Source organism: Phodopus roborovskii, unplaced genomic scaffold (assembly GCF_943737965.1).
Source record: "Phodopus roborovskii unplaced genomic scaffold, PHOROB, whole genome shotgun sequence".
NCBI classification, from domain to species: domain Eukaryota; kingdom Metazoa; phylum Chordata; class Mammalia; order Rodentia; family Cricetidae; genus Phodopus; species Phodopus roborovskii.
In genome coordinates this window covers 8,702,466-8,719,223 of record NW_026126447.1, presented here as the reverse complement: position 1 = coordinate 8,719,223, position 16,758 = coordinate 8,702,466, and the positions used below count along the sequence as shown (strand labels likewise).

General features: G+C 40.2%; 1 pseudogene; it reads right to left on the bottom strand.

Moving 5' to 3' along the window:
* Nucleotides 1–5,522: 5,522 nt before the first annotated feature.
* Nucleotides 5,523–9,156, bottom strand: LOC127224786 (dual specificity testis-specific protein kinase 2-like; annotated as a pseudogene).
* Between the last annotated feature and the right edge of the window lie 7,602 nt (nt 9,157–16,758).

Here is a 16,758-nt window from a genome sequence, read left to right as displayed (position 1 = left end):
TTCTCTTTCCATCACTTTTATCCCCTTGTCTTACCTTATTTCTTCAGCTAGTGTTTAGAGCACAATATTGAGTGGGGTAGTAGATAGCACTGTTTCATTGCTGGCTTTAGTTTTGTTTCAATTTTTTTCCACTTAGGATGATAGTGGCTATTAGTTTCCCTTTTATAGATTTTATTATGTGGAGGCATGTTCCCTCTAGCCTTACTCTGTGTAGAACTTTATTGATGGAGAAACATTGGTTTTTGTCAAAGGTTTTATAATCTGTTGAAATGATCATGTGATTTTTTCAGCAACTCTACTTATGTGTTTTTTATATACTTATTGAGTATTAAATATTGTACACTCCATTCTTCCAGATTGATTCCTTATATCCTGTTATCAGAAAATGTGCTGTTTTGAGCAATGAGTTCTTACCATTTACTTTTGGTGGCCACCCAATAGCAATGACAATAGTCTCTCATGTTTGTGCTCTCAAGCTCTCCAGGAAGAAGCCTATCCATATTACTAGGAATTTCATTTAATAATATGTAGTTTTAGGAAACGGATTTATTTACACACAGAAGACACCTCATTCAAAGTATTATTTAAATATATTTTGTATTATTTTCATTTGTATGTGTCTTTTGACTGCATGTATGTCTGTGTACCACATGTAGGTCTGCTGCTCACACAAGTCAGAAGAGGGAATTTAATTATATGGATGTAGAGTTACTAATTGTTGGGAGGTGTTATATTGGTGTTGGTAGTCAAGCTTGAGTCCTCTCCAAAAGCATTTAATGTTCTTAAAACCTAAACCATCTTCCCATGATCAATTGCTTGATATTGGTTTTGATACCTATTTATATACATATAAACCTAGAGTCACAGAAAAAAATGCTAAGTTATAAAGGCTGTGAGTGGAAAGGATTTGAACTGCCCTTCTCTAAAAATCTGTGTCCTGAGATGGAAATGGAATATTGGTGGTTAAGTGTAATGAATGCATTTTACATTACTTTTAAGATACAATGGATTTATCTTGACCTAAAGTTATTATAAGTACAATGTCATTAATTTTCTGTTTTGTTTTGCTTATTTTTTATTCCAATCAAAGTTTCTCCTCCCTCCCTTCTTCTCAGTGTCTCTGTTCTCCCCCTTAGCCATATAGTCATCCTACGCTGTTTTTCTTCAGATACAGGTAGGAATCCCATGGATATCAGCTAGCCAAGGTATATAAAACTGCACTGAGACTAGGCATCACTTCCTCAATTAAGGCTGTATAAGACAATCTGGTCAGAGAACAAATGTGTCTCAAAAGCAGGGAACACAGTCAGAGACAGCACCTGCTCTTACTATTTAGGAGTCTGGCATGAAGACCAAGTTATAAAATTATAGCATAGGCATGTGGATTAATATCAAGGTATTTGATTCAATTCTATTGATCCACTTGTCTGTTTTTATGCCAAAACCAATCTATTTTTGGTTCTATAGTAGAATTTGAACTCAGGGATAGTGATCCCTCCAGGAGTTCCTTTACTGTACAGGATTCTTTTAGCTATTCTGATGTTATTGTTTTGTTTTTCGATATGAAATTGACTATTGTTCATTAACGATCTGTGAAGCATTATATTGGAATTTTGATTGGGATTGCAATGAATCTTTAGATTGTTTTGGTAAGATTGCTAGAGAATGAATTTCTGATCAGAAACCTTGCACCTGTACTAATTACCTCACATGAGTCCTGTTATTAAAGTCAGTTTTGTTACTCTTTTAGCTTGATTCAATTTTGTATAGCCCCAAGTGGCCTTCAACTAAATGAAATCCATCTGCTTTAATAAGTCATTGACGATAAATCACCAACAGAGCTGTGTTGGGCAACCAGGGCCACACAGAGAAACTATATTGAGAAACAAACAAACAAACAAAAAAGATGTTTGAAAGAAAATGAACCCCCCCCAAATGGAATGGCACTATTAGAAGATATTGCTTCATTGGAATACGTAGTGGGTCACTTTGGTATTGGGAGTGGGCTTTGAGGTCTTGTATGCTCAAGCTATTCTTAGTAAGACAGTCTTGTTGCTTGCATACTAATATATGAAAGCTCCTTCTTCAGAACATTATCTTGTCCAGCCATGATGATAATGGACTGAACCACTGAAACTATAAATGAGCCACCTGAATTAAACATTTTCCTTTATAAAAGTTATGTTGGTCACGGTATTTATAATAAAAATTATAACTATAATTAAGATATAGCATGGGGTATTTTGACCCCAGCCTGGTCCTGCACCTGACTCAGCCCCAGATCAATGACACTTATATTAATCGTAAAGCTGTGGGCCAATGACTAGGGTTTTTTATTGGCTAGTTCTGCCTGAATTATTAACTCATTTCTATTAACCCATGCCTTTCCACATGGTCTTATACCAGGGAATGCTAAAACTGCAACTCCTTTGCCTGCTACATGATGACTGCTCAGTATCATCACAGAGAATAGAACAAGTTCCTATTTGTCCCTGCTTACATCATGATTCTATCCAGCTACATCACTTCCTGTCTATCTGTACAGATCTACAGTTAGCTAGTAGTAAGTTTTTGCCAAGCTATATCTCTTCTTGTCTACACAGATCTTCAGACCTCTATGGTTAACTAGTGGCAAGTTTCTGCCCAGCTACATCACTTCCTACATGGCCAATCAGCCAATCAGTGTTTTATTCATTAGCCAACATGGGAAACATATATACGGAAAGAATTTCCCCATCATCATCAAACTATATTTATGAGATATCGGATGGGAGCAGGGACTCTGTCAGAAGTTATAATATAGTTATTTATATTACATCCTGACAAAGAACTATATCCTGTTCATTTACTGAAAATTTGAGCAAAGTTGAAATTTAAAGAACAAATTTCTTTTGTGTAGAGAATTTCATGACAATATAGCATACAGTCTGTGTCATGGCATAGCTATTACTCACTATTTTATGTGAGAGAAGAGAGAGAAAGAGAGAGACAGAGAGGAAGGAGAGAGGAGTAACCACATACCCACATACCACATACCACTGGCAAGGGGAGAAGTGTGAACCCTATTAATGGTTTGGAAATGTTGGATGTTGTAAAAGTGACGATACTGATTAATGACATCAGAATCTTTAAGGAGCAACCAAGAACTTCACACAGGAGCAATAGGAATAGTGCTTTGAGATAAGACTTCATCCATTAAAGTTTTCAGTATATAAAACTGAAATCCCAGTTAAAAAACAGTTCATTATATCTAAGATAAGATGCAAAAGACTTCTGTTAGATATGGGGCTGGCGAATATCTTTACCCATTCAGTGGGCTGCCTTTTTGTCTTGTTGACTGTGTCCTTTGCCATACAGAAGCTTTTCAATTTCAGGAAGTCCCATGTATTAATTGTCGATCTAAGTGTCTGTGCTACTGGTACTGTGTTCAAGAAGAGGTTTCCTGTACCAATTCATTCAAAGGTACCACCCACTTTCTATTCTAACAGGTTCACTGTAGCTATATTTTTATTGAGGTCTTTGATCCATTTGGACTTAAGCTTTGTGCGTGATGATAGATATGGACATATCTGCACTCTTCTACACACCAACAACCAGTTATGCCAGCATCATGTATTGAAGATGCTTTCTTTTTTCCATTGTTTAGTTTAGTTTTTTTTTTTTCAAACATCAGGTTGATAGGTGTGTGGGTTAATATCAGGGTTTTCAATTCAATACCATTGGTTTTCCAAAGAACTCAAGAAGCTAGTTACCACAACACCAAATAATCCAATGAAAAAGTGGGATAAAGAACAAAATAGAGAATTCTCAATTGAGGAATCTAAAATGGCTGAAAAACAGTTAAGAAAGTGCTCAACATCCTTAGCTATCAGGGAAATGCAAATCAAAACAAATCTGAGATACCATCTTACTCCTGTCAGAATGGCTAAAATAAAAAACACAAATGACAGTTTATGCTGGAGAGGATGTGGAGAAAGGGGTGCACTCCTCCACTGCTGGTGGGAGTGCAAACTTGTACAGACACCTTGAAAATCAGTATGGCAGTTTCTCAGGAAAATAGAAATCAGTCTACCTCAAGATCCAGCAATTTCATTCTTAGGCATATACCCAAAAGATGCACATTTATACAACAAAGACACCTGTTCAACTATGTTCATAGCAGCATTATTTGCAATAGCCAGAACCTGGAAGCAACCTAAATGATCCTCAACTGAAGAATGGATGGAGAAAATGTGGCACATTTACACAATGGAATACTACTCAGCTGAAAAAAAAATGGAATCTTGAAATTCAGTGGCAAATGGATGAAACTAGAAGATACCATCCTGAGTGAGGTAACCCTGTCACAAAAAAGACAAACATAGTATGTACTCACTCATATATGGCTTTTAGACATATAGCAAAGGGTCACCAGCCTACAATTCAAACTACCAGAAAATCTAGGAAACAAGGAGGACCTTCAGAGGGATATACATGGTACCCTGGAGAAGGGGAAAGGGCTAAGATCTTCTGACAAAATTGGCAGGATGGAGAGAGGGGAGATGGAGTTTGGAGAAAGACAAGAAGAGAAGAGGAAGGGAGTGGTGGTCATGAGGGAACAGGAAGATTGATTCAGGGAAAGAATAGAGGAGAGCAAGAAAAGAGATACTATAATAGATGGAGCCATTATAGGTTTTTTCCCCCAAAGTAGGCTAACTAGCACCTGCAACATCAACTTTATTTTTTAATCTGAAAGTGTCTTGGGAAAAGTTTTACAAAAAAAATCAACAGAAATGATGAAATTATTTGATCAACTTTATTCTTTGGTTATTTATTTTTGTGGCTCTGCAAGGATATACTGGTCCCAAAGCTCCAGCTGTAGCAGGGAGGAAATCAGTCCAAGGATAATACATTAACTACTAGTTGTATCACCTGTTGACACATACACAGTGCAGGCCCTGGGGCCTACAAAACCAACCCCAGTCCCAACACCAAAGTTGAAAGTCTGGAGGCAAAACATTAAGATTTCTTTACAAATATGAAAATAGATTAATCAACTGTAAAGGTCTTTGGCCATCACATTCCTTGTCTCCCCCTTGCATAGAGATGTAGTGTTGTGGTCTGACCATACAGTAAGTGAAAGCAGCAATTATTGAAGAAGCATCCCAGTCTGAGAAACAGCCACACCATTTACAGCCTTGTAGGTAGCTCCAGTTTCCACCTTGTACCTTATGTGCCCTGGAACTGGCACAAGAGACCTAGGGTAGGAAAGGAACTGATATTAACTACATAGCTTCCTGCCATCTCAGCCTGGAACTAAGAGCCCTTTGGTCCTGTCTAGGATAGGCACTGCAGTCAGTGGGAGCCAGAGCTCCTTGCTGAATTTCAGAGGCTTAGAATTGGGTTGGTCCTAACTATTGAAACACCTCATATTAGAGCCATTGGGCACTGAAACCCCAATTTTTAAGCCAGGCATTTCTCAGCCTGCCTGCTTTGTGGGCTCCAGGGAAGAGCTGTGCACCAAGGGTATTCAGCAATTTCAGCTACAGATCCATTCTAATGGTGAGGCAGGGACTTGCCCTCCCCCCACTCCAACAATCCTGCTCTCCCTGGGTTTGCAAGCTTATTCCAGAGACAGAGAAGTGGACAGAAGCAATTTGTGGCCTTTCTTCCCCCTCCATCTCCTCAGAGACAGCTTCAACACGTGGGCTGGTGCCCTTGGGTCTGGATCCAAAATCCTTTCCCTCTTGGGGGTTGGTGCAATCCATGACCTCACGGACTGAAGCAGCTGGTAGTGTAGATGCCCGGAATGGTGGCATCTCTCTTACTCTGTACTTGAGACTGTTGAGTCGTGATGGAGGCCCATCAGATAGTGATTCTTCACAGCCCACAAATGGATAAGCCTGATGCAAGAACTCCAGCAAACCAGGTAAAGAACGCCACAATCTGGAAGACAAGGCCAATGGCTTCTGACAATCAGCTAGAGATGTAGTTCCAGACTCTGGTGTATCCAAGTCAAATACAAGGGAAATTACAGATTTGCTGGGCAGGTCAAAAGAATTTGATCATGCCACCCTTGAGGTCCTGGCATGCACTGAAAGCATTGACTTTGGGAGTACTTGTAGCACCATCGCCTGGCTGGTAGTAGGGTTCCAAGACAGTGACTGTACGTGGAGCCTTACAAGAGAAAATGTCTGACTGGCTTCGAGTGAGCCAGATAGTACATCTTGGACGTGGAGACTTACGGGGAATCTTGTCATCCAGTCATTTCCCTCCAGGCACTTTCTCCAGTCCTTTAGCTGTGGGCTGCAGCTTCCTGTCCCTTTCCAACTCTTCTTCCTGTAGGTGGCTCATAATTTCCTCTAGGATCTTTCCAATCTCCTCAAAGGATGGGTGAAGTTTGGGGTCCATATTACAGAGTTGAAGGTGAGCTGCAGAAACTCTTGGGGGCAGTCTCCCACCATGTGCTGGAAAGCATCACAATCCAGCCTGAAATTCTCTGTATGGGGGAAGTTAGTCCTGATCAACTTGGATGCGGGTGACGATCTCACAGAGGATAAAACCATATGAGAACACATCTGCCTTGTCATTTTAATGCTCATCTCGGACAACCTCAGGTGCCATCAGAAAGGTGATCCCAATACAGCCAGCTTCTCACCACCTGTACTAGCATCAGGAATCATCCCAGACAGGCCAAAATCAGCTACCATTTCAAATTAACCATTTTCTTTCTTTTCTTTTCTATTTTTATTTTTCTTATTTTACATATGGATCACAATTCCCTTTCCCTCCTTCTCTTTCGCAGTCCCTCCCACCCTCCCTTCCAAACCCCCTGACCATCATCCTATCCCACCCACCCCCACTCCACAGGGAGGGTGATGCTTTCCAGGAGGGATCAACACAATCTGTCAAGTCATTTAGAGTAGGGACTCGGCCCTCCCTACTGCCTCCATGGGGAATGTGCTCCCAAAGTCCTTTTGTGCTTCAGGGATACATCCTGGTTCCACTGGAGAGGTCCCTTAGACCGTCCAGGCATTCTAGCTTAGATCCATGTTCAGGGGATCTGAGTCAGTCACTTGCTGGATTCCCAGCTATCAGTCTGGGGTCCCATTAGCTCCCCCTTGTTCAAGTCAGCTATCTCTGTGGGTTTCTGTAACCTTGTCTTGCCTTGCCTCTCTGCATCTGGATTCCATTTCTACTCAGTGTTTAGCTGTGGGTGTTGGCTTCTGTTTCCATCAGCTACTAGGTGAGGGCTCTATGATGGTGGATAAGTTAGTCATAAATCTCATTACCAGGGAAGGGCATTTATGGTATCCTTTCCACTGTTGTTCAAATTGTTAATTTGGGTCAGTCTTGTAGATCTCTGGACATTTCTTGAGTTAGTTTTCTCTTCACACCTATAATGGCTCCCACTTTTATGGTCTCTCTCTCTCTCTCTCTCTCTCTCTCTCTCTCTCTCTCTCACTCTCTCATAACTCCCCTGACACAATCTTCCTAGTCTCCTAGTCCCACATGATTTTCTCTCTTCCCCTTCTCTTTCTCCTAGATCCCTCTTCACTCACTGCCCCCCCCAACTCCCAATATGCTCATGAGATTTTGTCCCTTTTCCCTTCTGTTTAGGACCTTGTATGAGGAATCTCTTAGGTTCCTCCTTGTATCCTAGTTTCTCTGAAGGTGTGAATTATAGACCTTGATCCTTTGTTCTATATCCAAAATCCATATATGTGTGGGAGGTACCCTTAAACAAATTGGTACAGGAGACTACTTCCTGAACATGATACCAATAGCACAGACACTGAGATGCACAATTAATAAATGGGACCTCCTCAAACTGAGAAATTTCTGTAAAGCAAATGACACAGTTGACAAAAACAAACGGCAGCCCACAGACTGGGAAAAGATCATCACCAATCCTATATCTGACAGAGGGCTGATCTCCAAAATATACAGAGAACTCAAGAAACTAGTCAACAAAATACCAAGTAACCTTATTTAAAAAATGGGGTACATAACTGAAGAGAGAATTCTCAATAGAGGAAATCAAAAAGCCTGAAAGACACTTAAGTGCTCAACATACTTAGCTATCAGGGAAATGCAAATCAAAAACAAATCTGAGATACCATCTTACTCCTGTCAGAATAGATAAAATAAAAAACACTAATAACAACTTATTCTGGAGAGGATGTGGAGAAAGGGGAACACTCCTCCACTGCTGGTGGGAGTGCAGACTTGTACAACCATTTCAGAGATCAGCATGGTAGTTCCTCAAGAAAATGGGAATCAGTCTACCACAGGAACCAGCAACTCTCTTCCTAGGCATATACACAAATGATCCACATACATGCTACAAAGACATGTGTTCAACTGTGTTCATAGCGGCATTATTTGTAATACCAAGATCATGGAAGCAACGTAGATGCCCCTCAACTGACAAATGGATAAAGAAAATGGCACATTTACACAATAGAATACTACTCTGCAGAAGAGAAAACAATGGAATCTTGAAATTCACAGGCAAATGGATGGGGGACTTGAAGAAACCATCTGAATGAGGTAACCCAGTCACAAAAGAGGAACATGGAATGTACTCATTTATATATGGATTTCAGAGTAACCATTTTCCATTTTCATTTTTCTTTATCAGGCAGTTCTTTGATGTGAAAATGCCTTTGAAGTGAAGGTAGCTGAAATCCATTGCTATGTCATAGGCCAGTTTCACTCTCACAGCCCAGGGCAAATACAAGGGACTGTCTAGCAGCTGTCTCAGTTTCCCAGATTGATATACTCTGTAAGTGCATGTAACTGTCCTTGAGGTACATATACACCTATGAACCTGAAGATGTTGGGATAGGAGAGTGGATTCATGACCTGCCTCTCTTTCAACAGGATTGCTCGGTTACTGCTCAGTGTGTTTTCCTTAAGAGCCATCACTTGACCATAAGCTCTGTGTCCTACCTTAAACACTTCAGAGAAGAACACAGATCCTATTTTTTCACTGGTGAAGCCATCCAAATTTGTCAGTCTGGAAAAGGCACTAATAATTGCATGATATGAAGATGATGAAACTCTTCCCACTTGGCTAGTATTCCCATCCCCTCCACCACTTTCTTCAGATTCTTTCAGATGCTCCACATGTGGGGGAAATCCTGCAATTGAGGTCTGCTTGCTCTTATCCATAATCTCAATAATTACTTCTTTTAAGAAGGAACCCTACTCATAGTTTTTTATTCAGTTTTTCTTCTTATCCAAGTGTGACACTGAGACAGGACTGAGCCAGAGAAGGGGCATCTCTGTGGGCCAGAGGGGGACGAGGGGGGCAGTGGCTCAGAACCAGCTGTTTAGCCTGCTGAGGAGGTGGGGGTCCCTTGCAGAAGCCAGCGATTTCCCTGGGACAGCAGCAGTTCAGCAGCAGGAGGCTACTGCCATGGCCTTGCGGTCTGGGCTGCTTCCCCCCCACCATAGCCTACTCGGTGTCCAGAGGCAGATCACCACTAGGACCGAGAGGGCACCTGGAAACAGTGAAATCTGGCACTAGGGAAATGTCCAGAGATCTACAAGGATGACCCCAACTAACAATCTAAGCAATAGTGGAGATTCTCCCTTAAATGCACTTTCTCTGAAAATGAGATTGATGACTACCTTATGTGCCATCCTAGAGCCTATATCTATGTAGTAGCTGATGGAAGCAGAAGCACACAGACCCCCCACAGCTAAACACTTAGATGATCTGTTGGAATCAAGATGCAAACAGAGAGGAGAGATGAGCAAAGGGGTCAAGACCAGAATGGAGAAACCCATATTAACTGCCGTCCTGAACAAGGAGGAGGTCATGGATTCCAGTCTGGTAGCTGGAAACCTAGCAAAAGACCGACCAAGGTCCCTGAATGTGGTGTTAGTTGGGAGGAACAGGGAGTCTATGGGGCCACTGGTAGTGGATCAGTATTTATCTATAGTATACATATGGACTTTGGGAGCCCATTCCATATAGAGGAATACTCCCTATGCCTAGACACACGGGGGAGGGCCTGGGTCTGGCTTCAAATGATATGACAGACTTTGAAGACTCCCCATGGAAGGCCTCACCCTCCCTGTGGAGCAGAAAGGGGATGGGATGGGGGTAAGTTGGGGGAACAGGGGAGGAGGGGAGGGTGTGTGAACTGGGATTGATTTGTAAAACAAGTTTGTTTCTAATTTAAATAAAAGTTGTGTATAATATCTATACATATCTATACATATAATATCTATACATATATGTATAATATCTATGTATAATATCTAGACAGATGATAGATAGGTACATAGATAGATGCATAAGACTTACAAAAGCTCAAGCAAGGCAAAATTCTACCAGAGAGAGACAAATTAAGTTAATTGCTAACTGCTGGAAGTATATAGTTTCTTTAAGAGTGCAGCCTGTGGTGGGATGACCACTTTCTAGTAAAGACCACATGTCCAAGAGCATATTGGTGGTCCCAAATGGCCTTGATGGATTTTTATAGAGGACACAATTTGGTGTGTTGTAAAGGATAGATGGATTTCAGGATTTCAGTATAAAAGGAATGGTGTAAATGAAGAAAATAATGTACAAAATTCTTTTGTTTTCTTTTTTTTTTTTTTTTTTTGTTTTGTTTTCCAAGAAATAGGGTTTCTCTGTTTTCTTTTCCTTTTTTTTTTTTTTTTTTTTTTTTTTTTTGAGGCTGTCCTGGAACTAGCTCTTATAGACCAGTCTGGTCAGGCTAGTCTCATTCGCACAGAGATCTGCCTGGCTCTGCCTTCCCAGTCCTGGGATTAAAGGCATGTGTCACGACCACCGGGCAGAAATTCTTAAACAACTAATAAAAAGACTATTTGCAAATAAACTTAATACAGTGTGTCTGAACTGGATGCTGCTGTATGGATACTCTTCATGAAAAAAAAAAATAAAGAAATGTTCTCCCAAATTCAGGCATGTTGCCACTTGTGTGTGGGTACCACGGTCTGAGGGAACAAAGTTACATTACAAACTGGTAAGTGAACGTAGCATAACTGTCTACTGCTGTTTTTTTTCAGGCATGTAGAATACAGTATCTATATAGTTTTATGGGCTTTTACTAAGATTTCAAAAATTCAGACTAAATTTTTGTATTGAGCCCTCTGGAATACTATACCTACAACTGTGAATATAAAGCTAACTTATGATGGAGACTCTAAGATTAATGTCAATATCAGTAACATTTGAAACCTGCTGAGGAAAGCTGACAGTGTTGAATTAAGTCAAATCAAAAGAAGGATTATACTTTATTTATGTAACAAAACTGGAGTAACAAGGCTAGGAGAGCCTGTTGGCATACAGATTATATCCGTATTTGCCTCAGATGCTTTGGAATGTGTTGTTTGCCTTGCTGGATTTGTCTTTTCTGTCTAGTCTTCCTTTGCTGTTCACTGATTCTTTCTCTTTGAAATTTGAGAATTGTGTATCATCAAGCATATAACTTATTTTTTATTGTTTTACAAAGAATCACAATTAAGAGATTACCTTCAAACTCAGATGAGTATTTGAACTATGAACATGTGAAAAGTATTGGAAGAAAGAGACTATACAAATTTTGATGTGGAACTAAAGACATTTTACATAATGAGGTGGACATTAGTCCAGAAGTGCAATGTACAGAATGCTATGGTTTAAACATAAAGTGTACCCTACAGTCTCATGTGTCTAAATATTTTTTTTAGCTGGTGGCATTGTTTAAGGAGGGGGAAGAAAATTTTGGACACAGTGTCTTTCTGAAGGATGTGAGTTACTAGGAACTAGGCTTTGAATCCATGTATGAGTGAGTACATACCATATTCCTCTTTTTTGTGACTGGGTTACCTCACTCAGGATGGTTTCTTCAAGTTCCATCTACTGCCCTACGGATTTCAAGATTCCATTATTTTTTCCAACAGAATAGTATTCCATTGTGTAGATGTGCCAAATCTTCTTGAGGGGCATCTAGGTTGCTTCCATGTTCTTGCTATTACAAATAGTGCTGCTATGAACATAGTTGAACAGATGTCTTTGTTGCATTGATGTGAATCCTTCGGGTTGAGAACATGTCTTTGTTGTATTGATGTGGATCATTTGGTTATATGCCTAAGAGGGGGATTGCCAGGTCCTGTGGTACACTGATTCCCATTTTCCTGAGGAACCACCATACTGATCTCCAAAATGGCTGTACAAGTTTGCACTCCCACTAGCAGTAGAGTAGTCTTCCTTTTCTTCACATCCTCTCCAGCATAAGATGCCATTGGTGTTTCTAATTTCAACCATTCTGGCTGGAGTAAGATGGTATCTCGAATTTGTTTTGATTTGTATTTCCCTGACAGCTAAGGATGTTGAACACTTTCATAAGTGTCCTTCAGGTGTTTGAATTTCCTCTATTGAGAATTCTCTCTTCAGTTCTGTACCTCATTTTTCAATAGGGTTATTTGGTGTTTTGTTGACTAATTTCTTGAGTTCTTTGTATATTTTGGAGATCAGCCCTTAGTCATATGTAGGATTAGTGAAGATCTTTTAACAGTCTGTGGGCTTCCATTTGGTTGTGTCAACTGTGTTCTTTGTCTCATAGAAGCTACTCAGTTTGAGGAGGTCCCATTTATTAATTGTCAGTCTCAGTGTCTGTGCTACTGGAGTTATGTTCAGGAAGCTGTCGTCTACAGGAATTTGTTCAAGGATACCTGCAAATTTCTCTTCTAACGATTCAGTGTGGCTGGATTTATGTTGAGGTCTTTGATCCATTTGGACTTGAGTTTTGTATGTGGTGATAGACATGGGGCTATCTGCAGTCTTCTACACACCATCAGCCAGTTGTACCATCCACTCGTTGAAGATGATTTCCTTCTCCCATTGTATACTTTTAGCTGTTTTGTCACTAATCAGGTGTTCATAGGTGTGTGGCTTAATGTTAGGATTTTCTATTTGATTCCATTGGTCTAATTGTCTTTTTTTGTGCCAATACCAGGCTGTTTTCAGGACTATAGCTCTGTAGTAGAGCTTAAAGTCGGGGTTGGTGATGCCTCCTGAAGTTCCTTTATTATACAGTTGTTTTGGCTATCCTGGGTCTTTTGTTTTTCCTTATAATGTTGATTATTCTCCATTCAAGGTCAGTGAAGAATTGTGCTGGGATTTTAATGGGGATTGCATTGAATCTGTAGATTGCTTTGGCAAGATTGGCATTTTTACTATGTTTATCCTACATATCCAAGAACATTAATTGTCTGGTATCTTCTTTAATTTCTTTCTTAAATGACACAAAGTTCGTATTATATAGGTCTTTCACTTGATTGGTAAGCATACCCCAAGACACTTTATGTTGTTTGTGGCTATTGTATTGTATGGAGAGACAGGGCAGCATTGTCTTCTTGATTTTAGAGGAATCACCTTAAGCTTCTTTCCATTCACTTTGATGTTGGCTGTTGATTTTCTGTATATTGCTCTTATGTTTAGGTATGTTCCTGTTATCTCTGATCTCTCCAAGACCTTTATCATGAAAGGGTTTTGAATTTTTTCAAAGGCTTTTTTGGCATCTAGGGAGATGATCATATGGTGGGGTGTTATGTGAGCCTTGAGTTTTAGTAGCTTTTCTTTTCTAAATGTGTGTTCCTTTTTATTTGGGACATAGATGTTCAGAATTGAGACTTTGTGTTGATGGAGTTTTCCTGTGATGAATAGGAAATGAGCCTCTTCATCTCTTTTGAGTGATTTTGACTTGAAGTCTAACTTGTTTGATATTAGAAGAGCCAAATCTGCTTGCTTTTGGGGTAAATTTGATTGGAATCTTTTCCGAGCCCTTTACCCTGAGGTGATGTCTACCTTTGAAGCTTAGACATGTTTCTTGTATGCAGCAGAAAGAGGGATTCTGTCTTTGTATTCATTCTGTTTGCCTGTGTCTTTTTATAGTTAAGCTAAGACCAATTATGTTGAGGGAAAGTAAGGCCTATTGTTTGTCAATGCTTGTTTGTTTTAGATTTGTTGTAGGCGGTTGTATTGGGAATATATTTGCCCTGCTTTACCCTTAGTTTCTAGTAAAGTGGGATTATCTACTGCCTATGTCTTTGTGAGCATACTTAACTTCCTTTGGTTGGAGTTTTCCTTCCAGAACTTTCTGTAGGGCTGGATTTGTAGATACTTTTTTGGGAAAATCTGGCTTTGTCATTAAATATATTTTTATCTTCATTTATAGTGATGTGAGCATAGTTAACTTCCTTTGGTTGGAGTTTTCCTTCCAGAACTTTCTGTAGGGCTGGATTTGTAGACACTTTTTGGGAAAATCTGGCTTTGTCATTAAATATCTTTTTATCTTCATTTATAGTGATTGAGAGTTTTGTTGGATATAGTAGCCTGGGCTGGCATACGTGGACTCTTAGTCCTTGTGGAATATCTATCGAGCACCTTCTGGCCTTGAGAGTTGCCATGCAGAAGTCAGGTGTAATTTTGATAAGTCTGCCTTTATATGTTACCTGGCATTTTTCCTTCACTGCTCTCAATATTCTTTCTTTGTTCTGTATGTTAGGTGTGTAGTGAGGTAGTCCTTCTGTAGCACTGACCACGCCCATTGGGGGGTGGAGCGATGGGCGGAGGTGACCTGAGGAAGGAGGTCGGAGGGGGCCAGGAAGGCGCTCTCTTTCTGGCGTGACTCGGACAGGAGAGGATCGGGTTGAATTTCCTGGTGTTCATCTGTCTAGGTTGTAAGTTATTTCTCCCTGAATAAACATCTATTCGGCCTATTTGTTTATCCTGACCCTTATTTACCGCAATATCTGGTGTCAGAAGCGGAATTTACCTGGGTTTTGCCCCCAGGCGGCAGAAGCCGCCCCCCCTCCCCCCACCTTCCCCAACGGGCAGGGTTTAACCAGGTGGACTCACCACAGCTTTGGGACATTTGCCTCTTCCTTACTGCAAAGGAGATCTTTGCCGCTAAAGCAGACCTGAGAAGGCACTTACCGCTTAACATTTTTTGCCCATTTCCGCACGGGACTTTGCATTCGCGCAGAGCCTCTCGGCGGCACCCGCCCGGCGGCACCCGCCTGGCGGCACCCACCCGGCGGCACCCGCCCGGCTTGCACGCGTTTCGTCTTGTGTTACAAGTAACTCCAAAAGTCCCCTTTTAACAAAATTCTGCTTGCCATAGTTTGTTAAGAACTTTTTACAGGAACCGGGATCAGACGAGCCTGGGCGGCTAGGCGCTATTTGATGACACACCTCCAGGCGTAGCTACCACAAGCGGAGATATACAACTAAAAGCATCAAAGTTCCAGGACAGCAGAATTACACCTAAGGTAATTGTAACATCTTTTGCAATTTAAGCTGATATAAAATCTGAGATAAATTGTTCTATAACTATGGCAGATAATTTTACTATGCAGAACTTTAGGAATTATTTTACTTCATATGTAGAAGGGATTTTAGCAGAAGAAACTTATGACTGGACCAATATATACTTTTATTTTGTAATAGCAATGGGTTTCATCATTAACATGATATTCTTAAAGAAATGGTTTGAGATTACAGCAAACAATAAGGAACTTGTACAAACTATGGGAGACTTAGTAACAAAGATTCGAAACATTGAAAATGATAGAATTCAAAGCATAGAGACAAAGATTCGAAACATTGAAAATGATAGAATTCAAAGCATAGAGACAAGGATTCAAAACATTGAAAATGATGGAATTCAAAGCATAGAGACTAAGATTCGAAACATTGAAAATGATAGAATTCAAAGCATAGAAAATATAGAAAGAAAGATTCAGAATATTGAAGATGGCGTTGGCGAGCTGAAAGGTATAATTTGTTTAATGTCAGATACTTCAATAACCAGAACAGAAACAATGCAATGCATTAACAAACTAGCAGAAACAGCCCACTCCTGGTCGGAGGAAGCTACTAATAAGTTTAAAAAACTGGAACATCAGATAGAAAGACTAGATGACAGAATCTCTTCCATGTCTGAGGATAATGACAAGCTAGCAGATAGAACATTGTTTCTGGAAGGCAGTTTACACGCCATTCAGATAATATCTAAGGATGATAAGATTAAAAACATGGAATCATTTGTAGTTGGAGAAAGTAAGAAACTGACTGATACAATGAAGTCTCTAGAAAGTTATTTGATTCAAGAAGTTCAGACACTCAAAGAAACAATGGTGAATAGATTTCAGGCTTTAGAAGACCTTCAGTCTGATACATCAGAAGAAGAACTACAGGTAATAGGGCATGAAAAAGATTTAAAATTTTCCACACCATTTAGGGTCAGGGGAGCTTTCCCTGTATCTATTCATGAAAAGCCAGCAACGAAGAAACATCCAAAAGGTGTCGTTGCATATCAGTGGGAACCAATACGTATGAAAGATTTAAAAGGTATAAAGGAAGCAGTAGTCTCTTATGGCATGCATTCACCTTATGTGAAGCAATTAGTAGAATCATGGGCATGGAATAACAAGGTAACCCCTAAGGATTGGGATCAATTAATATCAGCTGTCCTTGAAAGCGCCTCTCAAATAGAATGGAGGGCTTTATGCAGAGAGGAAGCAAAAGCTCTTGAACTTCAGGGCTTAAAGAAAGGGTATAAAGCTCCCCAAGATAAAATTCTTGGGGAGGGTCTCTATGCTGACCCAGAAACCCAAGCTGCCTATGATGAACACATCTTGTCTCTATGCAGTACAGCAGCTTTGAATGCTTGGGATAAGGTTCATGAATTAGGAGAGAGGATAGAACCTTATACCAAGATAAAGCAAGGACCTAGAGAACGTTTTAGTATC